General features: G+C 39.3%; 1 pseudogene; it reads right to left on the reverse strand.

Moving 5' to 3' along the window:
- Window positions 1-9,015, reverse strand: part of LOC120224412 — a 103,804-nt pseudogene extending 94,789 nt beyond the window's left edge.
- Between the last annotated feature and the right edge of the window lie 5,954 nt (window positions 9,016-14,969).

Below are 14,969 nucleotides of genomic sequence, written 5' to 3' on the forward strand. Positions count from 1 at the left end.
GAAAAACTAAATTTTAAAATAAAGATTATAACAGGAGATGAAGAAGGGCATTTTATCATAATTAAGGTTATATCCATCAAGATCTAATAACTGAAAATATGTATGCCCTCATCTTGAAAGCACCGAAATATATCAATTAATCACAAACATAAAGAAAATCACTTATAACAAAACCATTATAATAGGTGACTTTAATATCCCTCTTAGAGCAATGGACAGATCAACTAAGCAGAAAATCAACAGGGAAAAAATGGGTTTAAATGACACACTGGACCAGATGTACTTAACAGATATATTAAGAACATTTCATCCTAAAGCAGGAGAATACACATTCTTCTTGAGTGTACATGGAAAATTCTCCAGAATCGATCACATACTGGGTCACAAATCAGCCCTCAACAGGTACAAAAAATTGAGATAAAACCATGCATATTATTAGATCACAATGCTGTGAAACTTGAAATCAACCAAGGAAAAATTTAGAAGCCTTCGAATACATGAAGGTTAAAGAGCAACCTACTAATGAGTGAATGCAGAAAACTTAAGAAGAAATAAAAAAAAAACACATGGGAGGAAATGGAAATGAAAATATGACATTTCAAACCCTCAAGATTGCAGCAAAGGCATTTCTAAAAGTGCATTGCAATTCAGGCCTATCTCAAGAAGCAAGAAAGTTCTCGAAATACAACCTAACCTTACACCCAAAGGAGCTAAAAAGGAGTAGCAAATAAAGCCAAAGTCAGTAGAAGTAGGTAAATAATAAAAATTACAGCAGAGATAAATGATAAGGAAGCAAAAATAAAGTAGAATGGTACAATGCAATTAAAAACTGCGTTTTGAAGGAATAAACAAAATAGATAAACTTGAAAAGAGAAGAGGACCAAACTGATAAAATCATGAATGAAAGAGGAGACATCACAACTAACACCACAGAAATACAATCAACTATAAGAGAATACTATGAAAAATTATATGCCAACCAACTGGGTAATCTGGAAGAAATGGACAAATTCCTAGACACTCACACACTACCAAAACTCAACAAGAAGAAATAGAAAAACTTCACAGACCCATAGCCAGCAAATAAGTTGAATCAGTAATCAAAAATCTTCCAACAAACAAGAGTCCAGGGCCTGAGAGCTTTCCAGGGTAATTCTACCAGAAATTTAAAGACGAGTAAATACTTATTTTTCTCTAACTGTTCCAAGACATAGAAATAGAAGGAAAACTTCCAAACTCATTCTACTAGGCCAGCATTATTTTGATTCTAAAACCCAACAAAGGTAATGCTAAAAGGGAGAATAACAGGCCAACATCCATGGTGAACATGGGTGCAAAAATTCTCAAAATACTAGCAAATCCACTTCAACATTACATTAAAAGATTTATTCACCCTGATCTAGTGGGATTTATTCCTGAGCAGGGCTAGTTCATTTTTCACAAATCAATCAATGTGATACACTACATTAATAAAAGAAAAGATAGGGACACCTGGGTGGCTCAGTTGGTTAAGCACTTGACTTCGGCTCAGGTCATGATCACACCGTTCGTGGGTTCAAGCCCCGCATCGGGCTCTGTGCTGATGGCTAGCTCAGAGACTGGGGCCTGCTTCAGCTTCTGTATCTCCTCTCTCTGACCCTCTTCTGCTCACGCTGTCTCTCTCTCTCTCTCTGAAATAAATAAAACATTAAACATTTTGTTAAAAAAACAAAGGATAAGAACCATATGATTCTTCAATAGATGTAGAAAAATAATTTGACAAAATATAGCTTCATTTATTGATAAAAAAAACTGTTAAAAATAGACATAGAAGGAACACACCTACATGTCATAAAAGCCACATATGAAAAACCCACTAATCATCATCCTAAATGCGGAAACACTGAGAGCTTTTTCTCCTAAAGTCAGGAACATGACAGGGCTGCCTGCACTTGCCACTGTTATTAAAAATGGTATTATGAAGTCCTAGCCTCAGCAATCAGAAAACAAAATCAGATAAAAGACATATAAACTGGTAAAGTAGAAGTCAAACCTTCACTCTTCACAGATAACATTATTCTCTACATAGAATACCCAAAATACTCCACTAAAAACCTCTAGAACTAATATATGAATTCTGCAAATTCACAGGATTTAAATTCAATGTGCAGAAATCGGTTAAATTTATATACATCAATCATAAAGCAACAGAAAAAGATCTCAGGGAATCAATTCCATTTCCAATTGCACCAAAACCCATAAAATACCTGTCTAGGAATAAACCTAATCAAGGAGGTAAAAGATCTGTATGCTGAAAACTAGAGAAAACTTATCAAAGAAGTTGAGGAAGACATAAAGAAATGAAGGGAAAAAAAAAAACACTCCATGCTCATGGACTGTAAGAACAAATATTGTTAAAATGTCTACCTTACTTCATCAATTTACACTTTCAGGGCAATCCCTATCATCATTCTCTAAAATTTGTATGGAACCAGAAAAGACCACAAACAGCCATAGTAATGTTAAAAAGGAAACCAAAGCTGGAGGCATCACAATTCTAGATTTTAAGCTGTGTTACAAAGCTGTAATCATCATGAAAGTATGGCCCTGGCACAAAAACAGACATATAGATCAATGGAACAGAATACAGAACCCAGAAATAGACCCACAATTGCATGGCCAACTAATCTTCAACTAAGCAGGAAAGAGTATGTAATGGAAAAGTGACAGTCTCTTCAGTTAATGGTGCTGGGAAAATTGGACAGTGACATGCAGAAGAATGAAGTTAGACCACCTTCTAACACCATACACCACAATAAATTCAAAATGGATGAAAGACAGAAGTGTGAGACAGGAAATCATTAAATCCTACAGGAGAAAACAGTCAGCAACCACTTTGACCTTGGCCACAGCTACTTCTTACACGTCCCCAGAAGCAAGTGAAAAAGAAATAAAAATAAACTGTTGGGACTTCATCAAGATAAAAGTGTTCTGCACATCGAAGGAAACAATAAACAAAACTAAAAGACAACTGATTGAATGGGAGAAGATATTTTCAAATGGCATATCCTTAAAAGGTTAGTATCCAAAATCTATAAAGAACTTATCAATTTCCACACCCAAAAACACAAATAATTCAGTGAAGAAATGGGCAGAAGACATGAATAGACACTTTTCCAAAGAAGACTTCCAGATGGCTAACAGACACATAAGACGATGCTCAATATTATTCATCATCAGAGAAGTACAAATCAAAACAACAATGAGATACCATCTCCCACTTGTCAGAATGACTACAATTAACAGCTCAGAGAATAACAGATGTTGGCGAGGATGCAGAGAATGGGGAACTCTTTAGCATTATTGGTGGGAATGGAAACTGGTGTGGTCACTCTGGAGAACAGCATGAAGGTTCCTCAAGAAAAATAAAAATAGAACTACCCTGTGGCCCAGCAATTGCACTACCAGGTATTTATCCAAAGGATACAAAAATGCTGTTTCAAAGGGACCCATGCGTCCCAATATTTATAGTAGTGCTGTAAACAATAGACAAAGTTTTGGTATGGAAAGAGCCCAAATGCCCATAAATTAATGAATGAATAAAGAAGAGATGGTATATATGTATGGAATACTACTCAGCAATCAAAAAGAATGAAATCTTACCATTTGCCACAGTGTGATAGGGACTAGAGTGTATTTTGCTAAGTGAAATAAGTCACAGAAAACAAATATCATATGATTTCACTCACATGTGTAATTTAAAAAACACAACAGATGAACATAAAGGAAGAGAAGGAAAAATAAGCCAAAAACAGAGAGGAGACAAATCGTAAGAGACTCTTAAATACAGAGAACAAACAGGGTTTACAGGAGGGGAAGTGTGTGGAGGGATGGGCTAAGTGGGTGATGGGCATTAAGGAAGACACTTGTTAGGAGGAGCACTAGGTGTCATATGTAAGTGATGAATCATTGGGTTCTACTCCTGAAATCAGTACTACTTAGTATGGTTACTAACTTGAATTTAAATAAATGTTTTCTAATGTAGTTTGTTTAGAATGGGTTCAGACTCAAACAACCTCTAACATACTATAGATTGCTATACATATAAGATGTTATATAAAAACCTAATGATAACCACAAATCAAAAACCTGTAGTAGGTATGCAAAAATAGATAAAGAGAAAAGAATCCAAGCAGAGCACGAAAGAAATACATGAAACCACAAGGTAAGAGAGAAAGAGAAGAAAATAAGAATGGAGAACTACAAAACAAAAAATAAAACAAAACCATAAAAACAACAAAATGGATATAAGTACTTACCTATCAATAATTATTTTGAATGTAAATGGACTAAATGCTACAATCAAATACAGAGTGTGAATGAATGGATAAAAATGAAGACTTGTTTGACTTTTACTTGAGGAGGAGCTCAGGAAGATGGCAAAGTAGGAGTACCCGGACTTCACCTCATCCCATGTTTACAACTAGATATAATCTACATCCAAGAAAACAAGCCAGAGTATCGTCCAACACCTGGAAAACAAAACCCAAAACTAAATATATAAAATAAGTTACTTCTGATAAGTGATGAAGGCAGAGGGAGGCCATCCACATGTGGAAGGAAGCTGCACTCATGGAAAGATCAGACAATGGGACTTCCTATGAGGAAGCTCACATGGGGAAGACTGATCCCCATAATGCTTGACTTTGAAAACCAGAGGGGGTGAATATTGTGACTGTAAAACCAGTGTATCTTGGTGCCTGAGGCTTTAAAAGACAGCTGACCAGCACCGCACAAGCAGGAAATGACAAGTGATTGCTGGATCATCACCCCTTATGACACAGAAGCCTATGTGGAGAGGGTAACATACAAACAGCAGCTTACACAATGTAAGGGACAAACAGGAGAATGTTCTTTTCACACTACTTCTGGAGCTTGTTGGGGACCTTCTCCAAAATGAAGGAGGTAGCAGGTACCATTTTCCTCCACTGTTCTCCAGCAAAAGCAAAGAGCAGTCTTGTGGAGGCAGGGATGTACAAACACTTGCTAAATAACCTGGTAACAGTGTGTCATGACCACGAGTTCACCTGAGGACTTTCTCACTCTAAGCCTGCTAGACTCAGGCATAGTTCAAGGAAAATTTTGTTGAAGCCTAACATGTGTGCTGCCCAGCTCCCAGGTACATGGCTGCCATTGTGTTCTGCATCCAGGTTCCACAAAGAGCCCAGCCATTTGTGGGTGCCATGTCCTGCCATGAAGTGCACAGTTTCTGCTATGAAACATCCACACATCCTGCCTCCCCAGTAGCATGCCTATACCAAACATTGTGTGCCTGCCTAAGCCAGGCCCAGCCATCACCATGAGGTGTGCTATGCCCAGCTTTGCACAGCCAGCAGCCTGGAGTCACTCCAACACTTCAGGGGATCTGGCATAGGACTAGTGACCTAATACAAATTTTTCTAAAGGGGCTGCCCCACTCCCAATTTCCCTGGTGCACACACCCCATCAAAGGTATCTTGTATATGTCTTTGTTAATGCCACAAAGAACAAGCAGAGTCCACAAGAAAGAGAGACTCAGAGTAGACAATTGCAGTAAAAGGAACAGTGATTCAGACACAAAAACAAGGTGTAAGCAACACACATAGGATACTCTCCTGAAGTTCCATGTTCTAGTGAATAAGGGATATTGCACTGTAGGGTACTACAGGAACTCTTCAAAAAGTCACTACTTTCAAGAGCAGAAAGCATAGCTGACTTTTATAACACACATAAACAGACACAGAGAGGCAGACAAAATGAAGAGATAGAAATATTAATTACAAATTAAAGAATAGGACAAAGCCACAGACAGAGACTTGAGCAAAACTGATATCAGTAACATGCTGATGGAGAATTTAAGGTAATGATCATAAGGATACTCACTCTACTTGAGAAAAAGAGTGGAAGACATAGGAGTAACGTTTGGCACAGAGCTGAGGAATAACATAGCAGACATAAAGGGCACAATAAATGAAATGAGAAACACTAGATGGAATGAAGAGCAGGATGAAAGAATCAGAGGGATGAATTAGTGCCATAGAAGATAGAGTAACGGAAAGTAATCAAACTGAACAAAAGAGAGAAAAAAGAACTACCTAAAATCAGAATAGACTTAAGGATTTCAGCGGCTCTATCTAACATAAAAACTTTTGTATTGTAGGAGTCCCATTGGAGAGGAGAGAGGGGAGCCTGGGTTGCTCAGGCAGTTAAGTGTCTGGCTCTTGGTTTGGCTAAGGTCATAATCTTGTGGTTTGTGAGCTTAAGCTCCACGTCAGGCTCTGCACTGACTGTGGAGCCTGTTTGGGATTCTCTCTCTCTCTCTCTCTCTCTCTCTCTCTCTCTCTCTCTCTCTCCCCCTCTCTCTCTCCCTCTCCCTCCTTCTCTGCCCCTCCCCTGATCATTCTCTCTCTTTCTCCCTCATTAAAAAATAAACTTAAAATATTTTAAACATTAGAAGAAAGAGAAAAGGAGGAAGAAAATTTATTGTAAGATATAATAGCTGAAAACTTCCTTAATCTGGGAAAGGAAACAGACAGCCAGATCCAGGAGGCACAGAAAATTCCTATCAAAATCAACAAAAGAAGGCCAACACCAAAATATGCTGTAATTTAAATTTCAAGTTATAATGTTAAACAAAAATTTTTTAAAGCAGCAAATGAAAGACAGTAAATTACAAAGAAAAATCAATAAGGATAATAGGATATTTTTAAACAGAAACATTATAAGTTCAAATGGTGAGGCATGATGTATTCAATGGACTGAATGGGGGAAATATGCATCCCTGAATATTGTATCCAACAAGGAAATCATTCAGAATAGAAGAAGAGAAAAAGAATTTCCCAGGCAAACAACAACTAAAGGACTCCATGACCACTAAACTAGCCCTGAAAGAAATATTAAAGGGGACACTTTGAGTGGGCAATAAAGACCAAAGATGACAGTATAAAGTTAGGAATCACAGGTACTCAAAATGATTTTTTTCAGTAAAAAAAAAATGAGTCAAGGAACTAGGAAAATAAATGGATATATAATATAACAACATACACCTACATGAGAGAAGAGAAGTAAAGACAGGTTTCAAAGTGAAATGAACATCAACTTAATATAGACTGCTCTATGCAGAAGAAGTCATAATGAACCTAATGAAAACCATATATTAAAAAATTATTAATAAACATGCAAAAAAGAGGGATACCTAAAAAATGGTGGAGAAATAGGAGGCTCAAAATTTCCCGCTGCATCACCCAAACAAAAAAAGGGCTGAAGCCAAAGGACTCTGAACTCCAAGAGTCTGGGAAGAAAGGAGACGGAGTCTACTAGGAAAACGGCCTTATAGTGTGAGTGCGAACTGGGGGAGGAAAAGCAGGCCAGGACACAGAGGCATGGAGGGGAGGGAGCCCCTTCTGTGGAGAGACAAAGGGAAGACAAAGTGGCTGGGGAAGTGCAAAACTGTATCTGGAGAAGAGAAAACCCTCGGCCTGAGGATCCTATCCTATCCCATCCTAACCCCTGTGCCAGCGGACCAAAGGACTTCCCTACGGGACAGGCTGGGAGCCCAGTCAGGATCAGAAGGAACCGATCCCCTACTCTGAAGTGCCAGGCTCACTGGATTACATTTCAGGGGACATCATTAATGCGCATGGAGTGAGAGCTTGGAACGCAGCTGGGTGTGGGTCATAGGAGATGACCCACCTTGCCTGCACCTGTGGCACAGTGAGAACAGATACAAAGGAGTGATTTGGGACATTTGGTTTGAGGAAAAGGGATTGGGGGGATCGCAATTTTTCTCCCCATAACCACCAAGGTGGGGCCTCAGGGATCAGCCAGCAGGACCCACTCACACCAAACGACGCCCATCTGCGCTAGGGAGCTGCTGGGAGCCTTAAGATGCTATAGAAATAGATGGCCCTACCCTAGGACTAGTGCTTCTGCATTGCCATTATTAACTCTAGATCAATTCATGCTATTCTATATTCTACCTTTTCTCAGTCTTATCTCTCCCCTCCTCTGGCCTGGCTCTTCTGGTTATAGGTTTGCTTAAACAGAAATATTTAATCCATCCTCTTGATGTATTTTAACACTTCCTTCTTTACCTTCCTTTCTCTCTCTCTGGAATAATCAGACTATATAGTTTCTCTGGGTAACATTATCTTCATTTCCTTCTCCTCACCTCCTGCCAAATTCTCCTTTGTCTCTCTCTGGATTAAGCCTTTAGTCTCTCATTTTTTCTTCCTACCCATCTCTGTCATTTCTCTTTATATATGCTCTTCCATCAGCACTGTTTCCACACTGCTGTTTATTTGTAGCTGGGATATCCGGTTTTATGCTTTTACTCTGTCTTTTTGTTTTTTGGGTGGTTTTCTTGTTTGTTTGGTTTATTTGTGCATTTGAGTGTTTTTGTTCCCTCTCTGTTTATCTGTCTGTTTTTCTTCCCAGGGCTACATCAAGGAGCAAACCAAAGAACACATGGTGGAGAGTCCAAAACATCACTATGAGTAGGGAAATAAAATAACCAAAGTCACATCAAGACAGACAAAAGGGAGGGAAGCAAGATGGTGGAGAAGTAGGGAGCTCCGTACATTTCACTCGCCCCCATCTCTCAAACCGAGAAGGCCTGAAGCCATAGGAACCTTTACAAATCCAGGAGTTTGAGAGGAAAAGGAGACAGAGTCCACTGATAAAACCTTATAGCGTGAGTGTGAACTGGGGAAGATAAAAATGGGCCAGGACCGGAGACACAGGGGGAGGGGAGTGATCCCCCTTTGCAGGGGACCACGGTGAGTCGAGGGGGAAAAAAGAAAGAGTGGCTGAAACTGCTCAAGACACTGTCCCTGTCGCTGGAGAAGAGAAAAACCTTGGCGCAGGACACAGAGGGGTCCGGTTTCTTGCTGTCCACCTGACCATAGGCAGGACGCACTCGTCCCAGGCGACCCCAGGAGAAATTGCTCCTCGCTTGCCAGCTCGACCTGGAGGGGACACTGCGGTGCCTAAAGCCATGCCTTCGTGCCTTCGTGCTTCTAGCTCCACTTGATCCCCAGGGGGGAGGCAAGAGGCTTGAAACTGCTCTGAGGGACTCAGGTAGTATCAATGGGGCGCCTGGACTAAGACCTGGAAACGAGGCCTGGCTTGGGATATAGAACATGGCTCTCCTTGACTACTCCCACCACACTGGAAGTTCAGACACAAAAGAGTGAGTTGCAATGCTTGGTTCGAGAAGGGACTGGGGCGCCGCCACTTTTCTCCCCACAACCACCAAGGCAGAACCCCCGCAGGACACACTGGAAGCTAAAACCTGCCTACACCAAACCATCCCAATCCCTGCTAGAGAGCTGCCTTTTTAAAAATAAATTTATTTATTTATTTATTTATTTATTTATTTATTTATACCAGAGCTCGGGTCAAGACTAACATGGATACACTGCCCTGATTGATTCTGGGCACTGGGTTGCTTAAATGGTCACATTTAATCCATTCTCTACATGTATATTCTACATCTCCACTGCTACTTTTTTTTCTCTCTCTCTGGAGCAATCAGACTATATAGTTTCTCTGAGTAGCATTATCTTCATTTCTTTTGCCTCGCCTCTATTCCCTTCTTTCTCTCTGAACTAAGCCTCTTAGTCTCTCTGCCTGCTCGTTTCATTTCCAATTTCGCTTCCTCCTCGCCCTATCATTTCCCTCTTTGTATATGCTCTTCCATTAGAACTGCTTACACCCGGCTCTTTATTTGTACCTGGGAATTCTGGTTCTATGCTTTAGACTGTCTTTGTCTATTGGATTCTTTTCTTTTTTATGTATTTTTATTTTTATTATTTCTTCCTTCCTTCCTCTTTGTGTGTGTGTGTGTGTGTGTGTGTGTGTCCCTTCCTTTTTTCTTTTTTGTTTTCCCTTTTGGTTTCCATGTTTGTTGGGTTTGTCTGTGCGTTTGTTTGTCTGCCTGTCTTCTTTTCCAGGGCTACATCAAGAAACAAGCCAAAGTACACATGGTGGAGGGTCCCAAATCCCACTATGAGTAGGGAAATAAAACAACCAAGGTCTCAACAACAGAGACCAAGAGACACCATTCAAAGAACACTTCCTGAGTGGACAGGCCCTGGACAGCCAAAAAGCCTTCTTTGGTACAGCAGCACTCGCAGGTGGAGAGTGCATAACAAGCTTTTAAAACTAACAAGAGAGGGGCGCCTGGGTGGCTTGGTGGGTTAAGCGTCCGACTTTCACTTAGGTCATGATCTCGCGGTTCGTGGGTTCGAGCCCCGCGTCGGGCTCTGTGCTGACTGCCAGCTCAGAGCCTGGAGCCTGTTTCAGTCTGTGACTCCCTCTCACTCTGACCCTCCCCTGCTCACGCTGTCTCTCTCTCTCTCCTAGAAATAAATAAAACATTAAAAAAATTAAAAAAACTAACAAGAGATAGAAAGCTAACCAAAATGATGAAATGGAAGAACGCTCCTCCAAAGAAATTCCAGGGAGAAATGACAGCTATATAACTGCTCAAAAGATATATAAGCAGAATAACTGAACAAGAATTTAGAACAATAGTCATAACATTAATCGCTGGGCTTGAAAAAAGCATGGAAGACATCAGAGAAACTATTGCTACAAAGACTATGGAGCTTAAAATAGCTGTAATGAATTAAAAAATGATATAAATGAGATACATAATAAAAATGGAGGTGTCCAATACATGGACTGAAGAGGCAGAAAGGCAAATAAGTGATTTAGAAGACACAATTATAGAAAAAGAGGAAGCTGAGAAAAAGAGACATAAACCGATCCAGGAACACGAAAGGAGAGTTCAAGAGCTCAGAGATACAATCAATGGAACAATGTCTATATCATAAGAATTCCAGAAGAGGAAGAGAGAGGGAAAGGAACTGAAGGAATTCTTGAACAAATTATAGCAGAGAACTTCCCTAGTCTGGGGAAGGAAACAGACGTTGAAATCCAAGTGGCACAGAGAACTCCCCTCAGACATAGCTTGAATCGATCTTCTGCATGATATATCATAGTGAAACTATGAAACTGGCAAAATATAAGGACAGAGAGAGAATTCTGAAAGCAGCTATGGAGAAAAGTGCCCTAACATACAAAGGGAGACCTATCAGAGTGATTACAGACCTATCTACTAAACTAGGCAGGCCAGAAAGGAATGGCAGGAAATCTTCAATGTGATGAACAGAAAAGATATGCAGCCAAGAATCCTCTATCCAGCAAGAGTGTCACTCAGAATAGAAGGAGAGATAAATGTTTTCCCAAATAAACAAAAATTGAAAGCATTCATCATCACTAACCCAGCCCTACAAGAGATCCTAAGGGGGACTGTATGAGCGAAATGTTGCAAGGAACTCAAGGTACCAGAGGCACAACTACAAGCATGTATCCTACAGAGAACACAGTGTTTCTAAACCCATATTTTTCAATGATAACACTGAATGTAAATAGACTAAATCCTCCAATCAAAAGACATAGTGTATCAGAATGGATAAAAAAACCAAGATCCAGGGGCTCCTGGGTGGCTCAGTCAGTTGAGCGTCTGCTTCCACTCAGGTCATGATCTCGTGGTTCATGGGTTTGGGCCCCGTGTCGGGCTCTGTTTTGGATTCTGTGTCTCCCTCTCTCTCTGTCCCTCCCTTGCTCATGCTCTGTGGGAGGATGAAGAAAAATATATCATGCTACAGGAAGTCAAAAGAAAGCTGGAGTAGCCATACTTATTTTTGACAAACTAGACCGTCACTAGACTGTACAGTAAAGGCAGTATCAAGAGAGGAAGAGGGGCATTATATAATAATTACAGGGTCAATCCATCAGGAAGAGCTAACAATTATAAATGTCTATGTACTGAATATGGGAGCACCCAAATACATAAAAGAATTGATAAAAAAACAGAAAGAATATTATTGATAAGAATGTGCTATTTGCAGGGGACTTTAATACTCCATATACAGCAATAGATAGATCAACTAGATAGAAAATCACTAAAGAAACAAAGGACCTGACTGATACATTCAACCAGATGGGTTTGACAGATATATTTAGAACTCTACATTCTGAAGCTATGGAATTCACTTTCTTTTCAAGTGCACATAGTACATTCTCCAAGATAGATCATATACTGGGTCATAAAACAGCTTTCACTAAAATAAAAGAATTGAGTTCATACCATGCACACATTCAGATCACGATGCTATGATCACTATGCTATCACTACAATAACATGGAGGTTAAAGAACACCTTAGTAAAAAAATGAATGGGCTAACATGGCAATTAGAGAAGAAATTTTAAAAATACATGGAAATAAATCAAAATGAAAATACAACAATCCAAACTCTTTGGGATGCGGCAAAGACGGTCCTAAGAGGAAAGTACACTGCACTCCAGGCCTATTTCAAGAAAGTAGAAAATGTGCAAATACAAAATCTAACAGCACACGTAAAGAAACTAGAAGCAGAGCAGCAAGAGTACCCCAAACCCAGCAGAAGAGGATAAATAATAAAAATCAGGGGAGAAATAAACTATATATAATCCCTAAAAATAGCTGAACAGATCAATGAAGCCAAGAGTTGGTTTTTTGAAAAAATAAACAAAATTGATAAACCTTTATCCAGGCTTCTCAAAAAGAAAAGAGAGAGCACCCAAATAGACAAAATCATGAATGAAAATGGACTTATTACAACCAACCCCTCAGAAATAAAGCAATTATCAGGGAATACTATGAAAAATTATATGCCAATAAACTGGACAACATAGAAGAAATGGGCAAATTCCTAACCACCCATAAGTACCAAAATTCATATGGAAAAAGAGAAAACCTGAACAGATCCATAACTAGTGAAGAAATTGAATCAGTTATCAAAAATCTCCCAACAAATAAGAGCCCTGGGCCAGATGGCTTCCCTGAGGAATTCTACCAGACATTTAAATCAGAGTTCATACCCATTCTTCTCAAGCTATTCCAGAAAGTAGAAATGGAAGGAAAAATTCTGGACTCATTCTACGAAGCCAGCATTGCTTTGATTCCCAAACCAGACAGAGATCCAGGAAAAAAAGAAAAAAAAGAAAAAAAAGAGAGAGAACTACAGGCCAATATCCTTGATGAATACAGATGCAAAATTCCTCAACAAGATACTTGCAAATCACATTCAACAGCATATAAAAAGAATTATGCACCATGATCAAGTGGGATTCATTCCTGAGTTACAGGGCTGGTTATATATTCACAAATCAATCAATGTGATACATCACATTAAGAAAAGAAAAGATGAAAATAATATGATCCAGTCAATAGATGCAGAAAAAAACATTTGACTATACACAGCATTCTTTATTAATAAAGATCCTCGAGAAAGTCGGGATAGAAGGAACTTACTTAAACATCATAAAAGCCATCTATGAGAAGCCCTCAGCTAACATCATCCTCAATGGGGAAAAAACTGAAGGCTTTCCCCCTGAGATCAGGAACGTGACGGGGACATCCACTTTCACCAATATTGTTTAACATAGTGCTGGAAGTTCTAGCATCATCAACAATCAGATAACAAAAGGAAATAAAATTCATTAGAATCGGCAAAGACGAAGTCAAACTTTCACTTTTTGCAGATGTCATGATACTCTACATGGAAACTCCGACAGACTCCATCAGAAGCCTACAAGAACTGATCCATGAATTCAGCAAAGCCACAGGGTACAAAATCAACTTACAAAAGTTGTTTACATTTTGATACACCAATAATGAAGCAACAAAAAGAGAAATAAAGAAACTGATCCATTTACAATTGCACAAAACTCCATAAAATAAACCTAACCAAAGATGTAAAAGATCTGTACAATGAAAACTATAGAAAACTTATGTAGGAAATTGAAGAAGACACAAATAAATGGAAAAATATTCCATGTTCATGGATGGGAAGAATAAATATTTTTAAAATGTCAATACTACCCAAAGCAAATTCACACATTCAATGCAATCCCACTCAAAATTGCACCAACAGTCTTCTCAAAGCTAGAACAAACTATCTTAAAATTTGTACAGAATCTCAGAAGACCTCAAGTTAGCAAAGTAATATTGAAGAAAACCACAACGGGAGCCATCACAATCGAAGACTTTAGCCTCTACTACAAAGCTGTCATCATCAAGACAGTATGGTATTGGCACAAAAACAGACACATAGACCAATGGAAGAGAATAGAGAACTCAGAATTGGACCCACAAATGTATGGCCAACTAATTTTTGACAAAGCGGGAAAGACTATCCAATGGAAAAAAGACAACCTCTTTAACAGATGGTGCTGGGAAAACTGGACAGCAACATGCAGAAGAATGAAACTAGACCACTTTCTTACACCATACACTCTAAATGGATGAAGGACATAAATGTGAGACAGGAAACCATCAAAACGCTAGAGGAGAAAGCAAGGAACAACCTCTTTGACCTCAATCGCAGCAATTTCTTACTCAACACATCTCCAAAAGCAAGGAAATCAAGAGCGAAGATGAACTATTGGGACTTCTTCAAGATAAAAAGCTTCTGCACAGCAAAGGAAACAATCAACAAAACTAACAGGCAACCGACAGAATGAGCAAAGATAGTTGCAAACGACATATCAGGTAAAGGACTAGTATCCAAAATATATAAGGAACTCACAAAACTCCTCACCCATAAAACAAATAATCCAGTGGAGAAAAGAGCAGAAGACACAAACAGACACTTCTCTAAAGAGGGCATCCAGATGGCCAACAGACACATGAAACGATGCTCAGCATCCCTCCTCATCAGGGAAATACAAATCAAAACCACACTGAGATACCACCTCACACCGGTCAGAGTGGCTAAAATGAGCAAATCAGAGGACTCTAGATGCTGGCGAGGATGTGGAGAAACGGGCACCCTCCTACACTGTTGGTGGGAATGTAAACTGGTACAGCCCCTCTGGAAAACAGTGTGGAGGTTCCTCA

Source organism: Hyaena hyaena, unplaced genomic scaffold (assembly GCF_003009895.1).
Source record: "Hyaena hyaena isolate Hyena2069 unplaced genomic scaffold, ASM300989v1 scaffold_1194, whole genome shotgun sequence".
Lineage (NCBI taxonomy): Eukaryota > Metazoa > Chordata > Mammalia > Carnivora > Hyaenidae > Hyaena > Hyaena hyaena.